Raw genomic sequence first — 13,194 nt, 5'->3', positions numbered from 1 at the left:
GAGTTGATCTAAAGTGCCTGTAATGTTTGGATGTCTTTGCTCGTGGTTCGATTTATGTGAATTTCAAGACTTGCAGTAGAGTCTCAAGTTAAGTTTACTCTGCCCGAAAAAAACTGTCCACCATTTACTTGAACATGCAGATATAAGGAAACGGAATGAATCTGTTCTCAAAGTCAAAATGATCACGATTTTTTCCTCAGATTCAAAACATGCACTGTCATGGTTTTGTCTGTACAATTTAGTAAGTCTTAAGTACTTTGCAACAACTTCCTTGAACGTGAAAGACAGTTTTTGAATGCTAGATCTGTATCGCGTTTCATTCCAGACTCGATCCTCTCTTTGATTGTAGATCTACTGTTTGCTGTTTACGTACTATCATATGATTCGCTATGTAACGTTTAGTAAGCTTACCTTGCAACAGCTTTCTTGTCTTTGTTGGCATTTCTGGCTGTGTTGACCGTCAGAATTATTTTAAGAACCAGGCTGCTGCAGTCGACATGTTTCGCATATTGTAGGGTTACCATGCTGCATAGGTAAAGTGGCTTGTATAACCTGACTATTCTGTTTCAAAACACTGTTTATATTTGTGTAGGTTGTAGTCATCATAACTAATCGCATTTTGCCATTTGTTTCAGAAAGGAGGTTAACCTACAACAAGATCGACGCTATGTCAGATGTATGAAGACTTCCGAATTTAGATCTACTCGGCATGGTGACAAGTCTTGATGAAAAGTATAGGACTGAGGACAGCAGTGGAAAAAGTGCCCACATGGCAGGTACCTAACCTATTACCCTAGTCATTTGATCTGTTTGCCTTCTTTTGAAAATTATACATGGAGTTGATATGATGCGTTAGTTTTAACTGTGTGTGTGTGTGCGTGTGTGTGTGTGTGTGTGTGTGTGTGTGTGTGTGTGTGTGTGTGTGTGTGTGTGTGTGTGTGTGTGTGTGTGTGTGTGTGTGTGTGTGTGTTTGTGTGTGTGTGTGTGTTACGGAGTGAGTGAGTTTGTGTTATGTTACTGTTTGTTGATTTCTTACGGGAGCCTTGAAGGCTTCGCCTCTTGTTATGGGTGTGAACGAGTAAACGCTCTTGCTTTTAGTGAGGAAAACTTTCTACACATGCTCCGTGTCCACTTTTTCAGACACCCCTAGCTCGCTTGTGATTGGCCCCTCCAATGTTTGTCAGATGTTTTGGCAAGGGCATTCACTCTTCCATAACCCACCATACAAACCCGTCGGAGTTATTTCCGAACATCGTCTACCTGGAAAGTTTGACTCAATAACAGCAAGAGTATTCACTCTCTCACAGCCGATACAAACCCGACAGAGTTATTTCCGAACATCGTGTCTCAGACCCCTTCCATCGTGCCTCAGACCCCTTCCATGGTGTCTCAGACCCCTTTCATCGTGTCTCAGACCCCTTCCATCGTGTCTCAGACCCCTTCCATCGTGTCTCAGACTCCTTCCATCTTGTCTCAGACCCCTTCCATCGTGTCTCAGACCCCTTCCATCGTGTCTCAGACCCCTTCCATCGTGTCGCAGACCTCTTCTATTGTGTCCTTGTGTCCGGTTTAACAAGTAGGGCACGGGTATTGACATGACCTACTGAACCATTTAAAACACACATGAGCGTGCACATGAATAATACGGGACGCGACAGTAGGGGAAGGGTGAGATAGGGGGTAAATCACGAGACAACGAAAGGTTATATACTATCACTAATATATTTGGAATCATTTCAAAAGATCGGACACCGATTGACAATTTTTGTCTTAAATCGCATATATTTTGCGTGTGGTCGTAGCTGGTCGTGCAGAAACCCCATTCAACTGCCCATCTGAATCTTGGCATGTCATCATATTTACATTTAGTCAAGTTTTGACTAAATGTTTTAACATAGAGGGGGGAATCGAGACGAGGGTCGTGGTGTATGTGTGGTGTGGTGTGTGTGTGTGTGTGTATGTGTGGTGTGTGTGTGTGTGTGTGTGTCTGTCTGTCTGTCTGTCTGTCTGTCTGTGCGTATGTGTGTGTAGAGCGATTCAGACCAAACTGCTGGACCGATCTTTATGAAATTTGACATGAGAGTTCCTGGGAATGATATCCCCGGATATTTTTTTCATTTTTTCGATAAATACTTTTGATGACGTCATATCCGGCTTTTTGTAACAAGTGTTGTGGGCAAAGCTAAGAACGGGAATGATAAGATAAGATAAGATAAGACTGATGTTAGACAAGAAAAGATAAGACTAAATGTAACAAGAATTGTACGTTATTTTGCTCTGCAAAGAGATTTTAACAAATCTCAGAAGACAGTCTCAATTCAAGTCTTCAATGGTTTCTTTTACAACTTTTGATATAAATGCAAAACACAAAACAAACAAGAAATTCCTTCGAGGTAGGAAAAACACCCCCGTTGGTCAAAGGGAAATAACCATTCTCACTGCCACCAACTGAGAAGGTTATTTCCCTTTGACCATTAATATGTTACTCTATAAGTCCTTGTAGAATCTTAATCCACCAATAACCCCCTAACCGTGTGTTTGACTGGTCCCAATTTTTGTAAGGACCGTCGCAGGAATGTATAGAACCTGTTCACCAAGTTTGGTGACGATCGGTCCGTTCATTCTTGAGATCTATATGCGAACACAAACACACAAACACACAAACACACAAACACATCGAGCGAAACCTATACACACCCCTATACCGGGGGTGTAAAAACACTTGGGGCTAAACAAGACGCTATGCTTATTACACACAATATAAAACCAAAATAAAAACTAAATAATGTTGTTCTAGCAGTTCAATTTTGACCAATGTTTAAACATTGCATTTCAAATGTTTTGTCAGGGTTGCTGGCCTTTTTGGAACAAGTGTATCAATCTAATGAACGACATGTACGGTTGCTTTACTTTTTAGCACACGTGTATTGTTTGTTCAGGTGAATGAAATATACATGTATGCAGCTTTGAATGTTTCTATTCGCTTTCTGCTGTGTTCTCTATCGGGGCGTCCAGACAGACAAAACAGACAGACATTCTGCGTACCACCGGAGCGGCGTATTCCATGTCGTCAACCACACACACACACACACACACACACACACACACACACACACACACACACACACACACACACACACACACACACACACACACACACACACACACACACACACACACACACACACACACACACACACACACACACACACACACACACACACACACACACACACACACATGAACTAAATGTTAACATTAAGCAAACAAAAGAACGAAACAACAAAAACTTTCTTATTATTTTTGCTTGTTTATTAAATGCAACCATTAATTAATTGTTAAGCTTCCACACTTGATTAAAAATGTTACTATAACGTACGCTTCGCGCGTGACACGGAAATGTCATTGTGGTTTAGATGTATTTTAGATATGAATGATTCCTTTGGTGTTGAGATTTCGATATCTACAGTAATGAGCTCATTATAGCAGTAGTCATGTACCCCATCTGACAGAGTTGATTTGATTGAGAACAAAATAAACGCACGTTTCATAATGTGACACCGCATGAAACGTGCGTTATGGTCACTTCAGGCCAGTCGTTTTCTTACCATTGTTTGTCTCATCTGATTTTAACATGTTGCCTGGAGCGGTTGAATATCTGAATGCTTCAAATAAACCAGTTTCAGTTGGATACAAACTTCTGCTGTAAAGTAGCTACCAGTACAATAAGCACGGCTATAACCACCCGTTTTGGGGGTCGACATATTTGCGTGACACGAGAGTTTAAACTACACACACAAACTAAATAAAAGAACCTTTTTGTGAATGCTTCCTGGGTGCAATTGTAGTTAACTTTTGCTCATCTAGCGTAAATAAGTCAACACATTTAATGAACCTAATTTTATGGTTACAAGTAAGCGGGTTCCCCTCTGTGACCAAAGGAGAATCAGAAGCATGTGCCAAATGAGCGGCACCAATCACTGCAGCAATTTCTGTCCGATAAGCATGCATTCCCTGATGGAGTACATCCTCGCTTCTCGACCTGGATCACCTCGTTGTCGGGCGTCCTGGAAGAGAAGGAATTGACAATGTTAGGACATAGCTCTGTCTAGTTTGTGTGTGTTGTGACAGAGTGAATACTCTTGCTTATATCGAGACAAGCTTTGCCACGTTACAACAAGGAAAACTCACTGGCAAGGGTTGTTTCTGAAACTCATGGACAGCACGTGTGGAAAGTTTGCCTCAACGAAAGCAAGAGTTATCACTCGTTGACAGACCCAACAGAGTTATTTCTGGAGTTCGTTTTTTGGCAGATGTCAATAAAAAAAATAAAATACTTTGTCATCATTTTCACGAGTTTTATGTTACCCGGGGAATAAATCCCGGTTACCATAGTTGCAGGAAGCCCTATTACATGGATAACCAAAAGCAAACCCAATAAGAAACGCTCGAGGATTCTTCGGCTCTTTTCATTGGCGTTTCCCCAGACCTAAACAGACGACACGACACTGCTTTGCAAAGTTCCAAAAACGAACTGGCAAACTGGCAAAAGTAAACAAAAAACAAAACTACTTCATGAAAAGTCATACATTCATCAAAAACAAATGAAACCTAGCGTTATGTTTTGTCTTCTTACAGAGTCATGGCGGAGTGCGTGTATCTTATCTATGTTTCGATACACAGACGTTTGAGTCAAGTTCAAGCCAAACGACCCCTGACACACACATTTTGACCCGTGCACAAGACGTTGTATCGATAAACGAAGCACAAATAAGAAACAATAATAAAAGCAAAGAAAATAGCAACAAGATATGCAAACATCTAACAAAGCCGAGCAAGCAGAATGACAGGTCTAATGAAAAACAAAGAGGTACCGAGTCGGAAACATTCATCGCGATTCTTTCCTTGGCTGCACGACGAAAATCTTCTGTGACCTTTGACCAAACGTGACAAACGTACCTTCCACATTCGATCACTCAGCTTAATATTTACAACAGAAAGCCGAGGGGGTGGAATACCGAGATGAGCCTACAGAACTGTGCATCCTCAAACCTGACATATTCATCCCAACATTTAATGAACTCAAAAACACAGAAAGTTGCTTTCACACGCCAGCTCATTCTGATAATCCTCGCTCCACGGCTATCGTTGATTGCCAGTGGTTATCAAACCGGGACTCGTGTGGTTATCAGCACGGAACCCGTGTTTCAAAGCATGGCTCCCTGGGCTGATTGTGCACTTATTTTCTCACTACCAAAATGATGACAAAAACGATGTTTGGTGGTTTGTTGACAGACCAGCTTTTTTGTCGGTCCTCGGGGGGCATATCGACTTTTGTTTCATATTTATTGACCGCGGCCTTCGGCCTTGGTCAATAAATATGAAACAAAAGACTATATGCTCCCCCTCGGACCGACAAAAAAGCTGGTCTGTCAACAACCCATCAAACATCTTATATTGCTCACTGGTAATTTTGGTGATTTTGTTATTTGAAAGTATGCATCATTAAGATATATCATTTATGTGTGTGTCAATATGTGTGTAAGTGCGTGCGTTTGTGTGCGTGTGTGTGTGTGTGTGTGTGTGTGTGTGCGAGTGTGTGTGTGTGTGTGTGTGTGTGTGTGTGTGCGTGCGAGTGTGTGTGTGTGTGTGTTTGGGTGCGTGCCAAAACATATAGATATGATATGTTTGGATTAAAAACACGCTCAGAAAGTTAAAACGAAGAGAGGTACAGTAAAGCGTGCTATGAAGCACAGCGCAACCGCTACCGCGCCAAACAGGCTCGTCACTTTCACTGCCTTTTGCACTAGCGGCGGACTACGTTCAGTTTCATTCTGTGAGTTCCACAGCTTGACTAAATGTAGTAATTTCGCCTTATGCGACTTGTTTTAACGTTTTGAACGTAAACCATATTTCGGAGTTAAGTCTCGAGGTAGGTGGCGAGATAGTACCGTAAAGTACCTTGTAAGCCCCCCCCCCCCCCCCCCCCCCCCCGCCTGTGCTCCAATTCCGACCCAAAGTAGGGGGTGGGAGCTTACTAGGTACTACACCCTATGCACGAGACGTTTTCAGAAAGAAATGTGATCTTTGATCACTTCGTAATCATATCTTCTTTCTTTTTGCATTTAGTCAAGTTTTGACTAAATGTTTTAACATAGAGGGGGAATCGAGACGAGGGTCGTGGTGTATGTGTGTGTGTGTGTGTGTGTGTGTGTGTGTGTATGTGTGTGTGTGTGTGTTGTGTGTGTGTGTCTGTCTGTCTGTCTGTCTCTGTGTGTGTGTAGAGCGATTCAGAGTAAACTACTGGACCGATATTTATGTAATTTGACATGAGAGGTTCTGGGAATGATATCCCCGGACGTTTTTTTTTCGATAAATGTCTTTGATGACGTCATATCCGGCTTTTTGTAAAGGTTAAGGCGGCACTGTCACACCCTCATTTTTCAATCAAATTGATTGAAAATTTGGCCAAGCAATGTTCGACAAAGGCCGGACTTTGGTATTGCATTTCAGTTTGGTGGCTTAAAAATTAATTAATGACTTTGGTCATTAAAAATCTGAAAATTGTAAAAAAAATATTTGTTTTATTAAACGATCTAAATTTACGTTCATCTTATTCTTCATCATTTTCTGATTCCAAAAACATATAAATATGTTATATTTGGATTAAAAACAAGCTCTGAAAATTAAAAATATAAAAATTATGATCAAAATTAAATTTCCGAAATCGTTTTAAAAACTATTTCATCTAATTCCTTGTCGGTTCCTGATTCCAAAAAACATATAGATATGATATGTTTGGATTAAAACACGCTCAGAAAGTTAAAACGGAGAGAGGTACAATAAAGCGTGCTATGAAGCACAGCGCAACCGCTACCGCGCCAAAAAGGCTCGTCACTTTCACTGCCTTTTGCAATAGCGGCGGACTACGTTCAGTTTCATTCTGTGAGTTCCACAGCTTGACTAAATGTAGTAATTTCGCCTCACGCGACTTGTTTCATCTTCCATTGTTTTTCTTGTTCGTATTGTCATTAGAAGAGCTTGGGGAGACAAATGTCGTCGCATCCTTTTCTTGTCTGCAGAGGTGCCGCTGTCGGCCGCACTGTGTCTCTGTTTCCCTTTAACCAGGGGTACGTCTTCTGGATATGGGCAGCAGTCTATTTTACTTGGCCAAAGACTGTTTTCGGCAGAGAGAGAGAGAGAGAGAGAGAGAGAGAGAGAGAGAGAGAGAGAGAGAGAGAGAGAGAGAGAGAGAGAGAGAGAGAGAGAGAGAGAATGAGAGAGAGAGAGAGGGAGAGAGGGAGTGAGGGAGAGAGAGAGAGAGAGAGAGAGAGAGAGAATGAGAGAGGGAGAGAGGGAGTGAGGGAGAGGGAGAGGGAAGGAGAGAGAGGGAGAGGGAGAGAGAGTGAAAGAGAGAGAGAGAGAAAGGGAGAGAGAGAGAGAGAGAGAGAGAGAGAGAGAGAGAGAGAGAGAGAGAGAGAGAGAGAGACAAAGAGTGAGAGAGAGAGAAAGCGAGAGAGAGAGCGAGAGGAGGGGGAGTATTGTGTGTGTGTGTATATGTATGTGTGTGTGTGTGTGTGTGTGTGTGTGTGTGTGTGTGTGTGTGTGTGTGAGAGTGTGTGTGTTTCCATTGGCGTTATTATCCAAATAGTCAAGAGCTGACAGTTTAAATGCAACGGTGTACGATTTGATCCGCGGCATCTTGTAATCATTGACTTGCAGGCGTTTAGATCCAAGGCGTGCAGACATACGTGATAGGGTTTACAAGAAAGGGAAATCATTCACAAAACTAGCAGATCAAGTGCGGAATTTTTATTTCCCCTGATTTGAATGGTGTAACGTGGGGGGTGGGCGCTTAAGGTACTATACCCTATGCACGGTTTTGGACTAAAAGTGGGTGGTGGGCGCTTACTCGATACTGGGTGCTTACAAGGTACTTTACGGTATATAAACAGGCGTCTGAAACTTATACTTTTGTTGATTCTATCTTTGTTGTATGACTGCGAGAGTGGATCGTGGTGTGGTTAGTTAATATTAACTAACCGTTCATAATCACCTTCTGTGATCTATTTAAACGTGACACAGACAGACAGACAGGCAGACAGGCAGGCAGGCAGGCAGGCAGGCAGGCAGGCAGGCAGACAGACAGACAAACAAGACAGACATGCATCTCACCTAAGTCTTGCTTTTAAGGGTGGACCTCGGTTTGACAGGTCAGACTCGGGTGTTGCGTGTGCTCCTGTATACGAAGCAGCAACAGTCACCACAATCACACACAGAGGTTTAAAACACAACAATGATACTTTGCTGGTACGTACATTGTCTAAATCTTGAATTAGCTCCGGACTGGATTCGAGTGGTAGTTGTCTTAAATTTACAACAACAACAACAACAACAACAACAACACCACCACCACCAACAACAACTGTATTGCCAGACCCACCCGAAGACTTTTTACGAGAAGTGAATGCAGCCTTTTATTCCTTCCTGTGGAATGGTAAACCTGCAAAGATTCGGCGTAATGTCGTTTGCAGACCCTATTGCAATGATGGTCTGAATATGATTGACATTTATACTTTTGTGGCATCAGTAAATTGGATTTGCAGATTAAAATGTTTGAATTTGATGTAAAAAAAGCTTTTTTTCAATATATTACCTGGAATGAAAGACATATTTAAAGTGGGTGCCGAGTATGCAAATGTGTTAATGAAACGAGGTGGTAACCCTTTTTGGACGAATGTTTTGAAACATTATAAGAAATGCTGTTCCTTAAGCGAGGTAATTAATGTGAATGATTTTGTTTCCGAATGTATACATTACAATTTGAACATTATACAAGACCACGGTACAATAGTACATAAGGAATGGATTGAACATGATGTAGTGTTTGTCCACCAGTTGCTACATTTAAATGGAAGTTTTTTTACCTTAGAAGAATTTAGATTACATTTTCCTTGCTCCCATGGGGTCGCCTTCACGCGGCGGGAGCGTTTAAACAGAGCTACCCCACCCCTTTACTTCTCTTCTTTTGTTTTATTTCTGCCTTACCAGTCCTTTCACCTATGTTTCCTTCCAAGAAAACTCTCCCTACTATTCCCTGCAGATTTCTAATTCTTTTCTTGTTGTCTTATTTCTGACTGGATCCGTCACCTTTATTTCACTTACCAAAAGTCTTCTTTTCCACATCCTTATTTCTCTGCACCCCGCATGTCGTAAGAGGCGACTAACGGATTCTGTTTCTCCTTTTACCCTTGTTAAGTGGTTCTTGTATAGAATATAGTCAATGTTTGTAAAGATTTTAGTCAAGCAGTATGTAAGAAATGTTTAGTCCTTTGTACTGGAAACTTGCATTCTCCCAGTAAGGTCATATATTGTACTACGTTGCAAGCCCCTGGAGCAATTTTTTGATTAGTGTTTTTGTGAACAAGAAACACTTAACAAGTGGCTCTATCCCATCTCCCCCCTTTCCCCTATCCCATCTCCCCACTTTCCCTCGTCGCGATATAACCTTCGTGGTTGAAAACGACGTTAAACACCAAATAAAGAAAGAAAGAAACATTTTCCTTTTGTTCAAACTAATGTTTTACTCTATGAGGGAGTGATTAAGTCCTTACGAAAATATCAGAGAAAAGTAAACGTTGATTCGTTGAATGGTTTTCAGATTAGGGATTATCAACCGTGGCAAATTATTTGTAGAGGCAAACAGGCAATGAAAGAAGTTTTTTTTTAAATCAAAATTTTATGATAACCCTGCAGGCATGAACACATGGAATATGTATTTTTACAACCTGAACTGGAAACAGATTTTTGATAAGTGTTTTAAAACAACTAAGGACACACAGTTAAGATGGTTCCAGACCAGATTGCTTCATCGCATTCTTGGTGTTGCTAGCCGGTTATTTGTTCAAACCCCCCGCGGGTTAGGGGGAAGAATGTACCCGATGCTCCCCAGCATGTCGTGAGAGGCGACAAACGGATTCTGTTTCTCATTTTACCCTTGTTAAGTTTTTCTTGTATAGAATATAGTCAATTTTTGTAAAGATTTTAATCAAGCAGTATGTAAGACATGTTAAGTCCTTTGTACTGGAAACTTGCATTCTCCCAGTAAGGTAATACATTGTACTACGTTGCAAGCCCCTGGAGCAAATTTTTGATTAGTGCTTTTGTGAACAGGAAACAAGTGGCTCTATCCCATTTCCCCCCTTTCCCCGTCGCGATATAACCTTCGTTTTTGAAAACGACGTTAAACACCAAATACAGAAAGAAAGATTTGTTCAAAAGATTCTTGACAGTCCCCTTTGTGCTTTTTGTAAAAATGAAAATGAAACAATTCCCATATATTTTGGTACTGCCCGCTTTGTCGGAAATGTTGGACTGATTTGGAAGATTTGTTAAACAGAAGTTGTATTTTCCCCGCAAATGTTCCTTTTACAGAAGAATTCATTTTGTTTGGGTGTATGAACAATGTTAAGGTAGATGTGGTTTTGGATCTTATCATTTTGTTTGCAAAGTTTTAGTTTTATAAGAGTAAGTTACAAGAGACCACTGTTAGAAATTATTTTAAGAAATTTGAAATACAGATTTGAAATAGAAAAATATTCCAGTTTTAATGCTGGTAACATTACCAAATTTGTAGAATTATGGTCCCCATATGAAGAGTTGGTTAGGTAGTACGCTAGGTGTGCAGAGATGTAATGGTTTGTGTATGTCTTTTTTATATTTAGTCAAGTTTTGACTAAATATTTTAACATCGAGGGGGAATCGAAACGAGGGTCGTGGTGTATGTGCGTGCGTGCGTGCGTGTGTGTGTGTGTGTGTGTGTAGAGCGATTCAGACTAAACTACTGGACCGATCTTTATGAAATTTGACATGAGAGTTCCTGGGTATGAAATCCCCGAACGTTTTTTTCATTTTTTGGATTAATGGCTTTGATGACGTCATATCCGGCTTTTCGTGAAAGTTGAGGCGGCACTGTCACGCCCTCATTTTTCAACCAAATTGGTTGAAATTTTGGTCAAGTAATCTTCGACGACGCCCGGGGTTCGGTATTGCATTTCAGCTTGGTGGCTTAAGAATTAATTAATGACTTTGGTCATTAAAAATCTGAAAATTGTAAAAAAAAATAAAAATTTATAAAACGATCCAAATTTACATTTATCTTATTCTCCATCATTTGCTGATTCCAAAAACATATAAATATGTTATATTCGGATTAAAAAGAAGCTCTGAAAATTAAATATATAAAAATTATTATCAAAATTAAATTGTCCAAATCAATTTAAAAACACTTTCATCTTATTCCTTGTCGGTTCCTGATTCCAAAAACATATAGATATGATATGTTTGGATTAAAAACACGCTCAGAAAGTTAAAACAAAGAGAGGTACAGAAAAGCGTGCTATCCTTCTTAGCGCAACTACTACCCCGCTCTTCTTGTCAATTTCACTGCCTTTGCCATGAGCGGTGGCCTGACGATGCTACGAGTAAAATGGCATTGCGTTTCATTCTGTGAGTTCGACAGCTACTTGACTAAATATTGTATTTTCGCCTTACGCGACTTGTTTGTTTTTGTTTTTGTTTGTTTGTCTGTTTGGTTTTTTGTTTGTTTGTTTGACTGTATTATTATATGTGTAACACATTCAAAACCTAACTTGTTTTGAACATGTACATAAAGCTAGGTTAGTAGTTAAGGGGAAGAAACTGTTGTTTTTTGGGTAATGTGGACATTGATTGTTACCTCCCTTTAATTAATCTTTTTAACTTGGCTAACTCAGTTTATATTTTTGGGTTTAGATAACATTGTTCAAGCTGTTTCAAAAGTGTTTTTTGATTAGGTATTAATTATAAACTTTAATAAGTCGTAAAGATATTTTATTTCATTTTAAGATATTTATTGTTAGAAAATCTTCCAGTTCGGATTTTAGAGTTTCAGCGTCACTTCCGCCCTCTGCTTGAGAAGTCGCCAAGATGGTGTGAAACCTCTGGACAACATGTTGGTTCTAAAGCAGGTGAATATTGATTTTTACATTGTCATCTGCTTGACGTATGATTAGTTATTAGTTTAGCAAGATGAATAGTATAAATTGGAGTGGTTATTTTAGTAAATCTGTTCCGAAACTGAAATATTTGTAATTTGACCATGTGGTGGGGTTTTTGACAGAAGCACGTGTCACAGAAATGGTGCAGAATATTTGTATTTTTGGTTTTAGTTATTGTATGAAGTGCATAGACGGACATATAAGTGTGTTACTGATGTTTTGAAGTCAAATAGGGTTTAGGATTTGTAAAGAAATTTAGTGTTGGATTATAATTTGAAATTTGAAGTAGAAGAAAGTTTTGCGCATGCGCGGGAATAACCGAAAGCGCATTGCGTAATTGGAAAGTTGGTTGCCGCTGTTTTATGGAAAAAAAAGTGTTTGTGACTAGTGTTTTATTTGAGATGTTTGAGGTGAGATTTTATTCTAAATGATTTAGACATTGTGAATTGAAGAAGTTTGATCATAATGGTCAGTTTATCACTGCAGATAAATGTGATTATGTATGGACACTTCTTGTAGCTAGTTTTGAGTTTGTAACAATGGTGGAGTGGAACACATGTGATGTGTGGTATTGTTACAAAGAAGAATAAAGATGGTTAGTCACTGTCTTGTAGGATAACATATAGTCTTTCTGTTTCTGTCAATGAAGATGGAATTGATCACAGTAGGCAAAATGTTACTCCTGTGTTAGGAAGAAGATTTGCTATTTATAGTTGGTAAATAGTAAATGATGTCTAAATATCAGCTGTTTCTAGTTGATAATGTGGAATGATAAAATGATAGTGGTGTGTTTGAACACAGTAACTATGTGGTAATTATTAATCATAATTACTAGCCTCTAGTAACATTGGTTAAATATGATTTGTGTTTTGTTGTGTGGTAATAAGGAAACGTTGTTTAATTTCAGAGCCAACCAGTCTGAGTGGTTTGTGTTCTGAGATTTTGGTGAAGCACCTTACGAACACTGGGTTTTTAGGTTTGAGTTTTAACTGGGTTTAGTTTGTTAAGTTTAACACTGGTTTGTTAGTTCTTGTATTGTTGAAAAAGAAAAGACAAGAGAATAAAAGGATTTTGAAACATTTATTTCTGTATTTGTGTTATTCATTTAACACATAAAATCCCCTACCCCCTTTCTTAACATAATTGAATTTTCTAA

At 39.6% G+C, this 13,194-nt stretch overlaps 1 long non-coding RNA gene across 4 annotated transcripts in view; it reads right to left on the bottom strand.

The window, feature by feature from the left end:
- Positions 1-3,290: 3,290 nt before the first annotated feature.
- The window catches only part of LOC138954847 (uncharacterized), a 28,215-nt gene continuing 18,311 nt past the window's right edge, over positions 3,291-13,194 (bottom strand). For all 4 annotated transcript variants that reach the window (XR_011451978.1, XR_011451977.1, XR_011451979.1 and 1 more), the window contains exons 3-4: positions 8,176-8,239; positions 3,291-4,067 (exon numbers count right to left, since the gene is read on the bottom strand). This is a non-coding gene — a long non-coding RNA (uncharacterized lncRNA). The remainder of the gene's footprint in view (positions 4,068-8,175; positions 8,240-13,194) is intronic.

The sequence above is a fragment of the Littorina saxatilis genome, unplaced genomic scaffold, assembly GCF_037325665.1.
Source record: "Littorina saxatilis isolate snail1 unplaced genomic scaffold, US_GU_Lsax_2.0 scaffold_466, whole genome shotgun sequence".
Classification (NCBI taxonomy): domain Eukaryota; kingdom Metazoa; phylum Mollusca; class Gastropoda; order Littorinimorpha; family Littorinidae; genus Littorina; species Littorina saxatilis.
This window is presented reverse-complemented; position numbering and strand designations above follow the sequence as displayed.